Raw genomic sequence first — 1,396 nt, forward strand, 5'->3', positions numbered from 1 at the left:
CATTCAGAGTATCAATTTCAAGAAATCCCTTCTTCATAGGTGTCCCATTACTCACAGGATTCCTCTCAGAAGTGTACATGAACTGGTTATTAGCAACCATATCAATGAGTTCTTGAGCTTCTGCAGGCGTTTTCTTTAGGTGAATGGATCCACCTGCAGAAGTATCCAATGACATCTTTGATAGCTTAGATAAACCATCATAGAATATATCCAGGATGGTCCATTCTGAAAGCATGTCAGAAGGACACTTTTTGGTCAGCTGCTTGTATCTTTCCCAAGCTTCATAGAGGGATTCACCTTCTTTCTGTCTGAAGGTTTGAACATCCACTCTAAGCTTGCTCAGCTTTTGAGGAGGAAAGAACTTGGCTAAGAAAGCCATGACCAGCTTATCCCAAGAGTTCAGGCTGTCTTTGGGTTGAGATTCCAACCACACTCTAACTCTGTCTCTTACAGCTAAAGGGAAAAGCATGAGCCTGTAGACTTCAGGATCTACTCCATTAGTCTTAACAGTATCACAGATCTGCAAGAATTCAGTTAAGAACTGAAAAGGATCTTTAGATGAAAGTCCATGAAACTTGCAGTTCTGCTGCATTAGAGAAACTAGCCGAGGTTTCAGCTCAAAATTGTTTGCTCCAATGGCAGGAATGGAGATGCTTCTTCCATGTAAATTGGAATTAGGTGCAGTAAAGTCACCAAGCATCCTCCTTGCATTATTATTATTTTCGGCTGCCATCTCCTCCTCCTGTTCAAAAATTTCAATAAGGTTGTCTCTGGATTGTTGTAATTTAGCTTCTCTTAGTTTCCTCTTCAGAGTCCTTTCAGGTTCTGGATCAGCTTCAACAAGAATGCCTTTTTCCTTGTTCCTGCTCATAAGAAAGAGAAGAGAACAAGAAAAGAAGAGGAATCCTCTATGTCACAGTAAAGAGGTTCCTTATTGTTAGTAGAAGAAGAAAAGGAATAGGGGTGAAGAAAAATGAAGGATCCAAACACAAGGGTAAGGATAAGAGCAGTGATGTGAGATGAAGAGAAGTGTTAGTAGATGAATAAATAATAAGAAGGAGATGAGGGAGAAGGATTTTCGAAAATTATTTTTGAAAAAAGGGTTAGTGATTTTCGAAAATAGTTTTTGAAAAGGGTTAGTAATTTTCGAAAATTGAAATCAAAATTTAAAATAATTAGTTAATTAAAAAGAATTTTTGAAAAAGAGGGAAGATATTTTCGAAAATTAGAGAGAGAGAATTAGTTAGGTAGTTTTGAAAAAGATAAGAGACAAACAAAAAGTTAGTTAGTTAGTTGAAACAAATTTTGAAAAGATAAGAAGTTTGGAAAGATATTTTGAAATCAAATTTTGAAAAAGATGAGATAAGAAAATATTTTTGAAAAGATATGATTGAAA

General features: G+C 35.9%; 1 non-coding gene across 1 annotated transcript; it reads left to right on the forward strand.

Annotated features, from left to right (window-relative positions):
• The first annotated feature begins 229 nt into the window (after positions 1-229).
• LOC112739411 (small nucleolar RNA R71) lies at positions 230-337 on the forward strand. The gene has a single exon (XR_003170348.1). It is a non-coding gene; the product is annotated as a small nucleolar RNA R71 (small nucleolar RNA).
• The last annotated feature ends 1,059 nt before the right edge of the window (positions 338-1,396 follow it).

This window comes from Arachis hypogaea, chromosome 13, assembly GCF_003086295.3.
Source record: "Arachis hypogaea cultivar Tifrunner chromosome 13, arahy.Tifrunner.gnm2.J5K5, whole genome shotgun sequence".
Classification (NCBI taxonomy): Eukaryota; Viridiplantae; Streptophyta; class Magnoliopsida; order Fabales; family Fabaceae; genus Arachis; species Arachis hypogaea.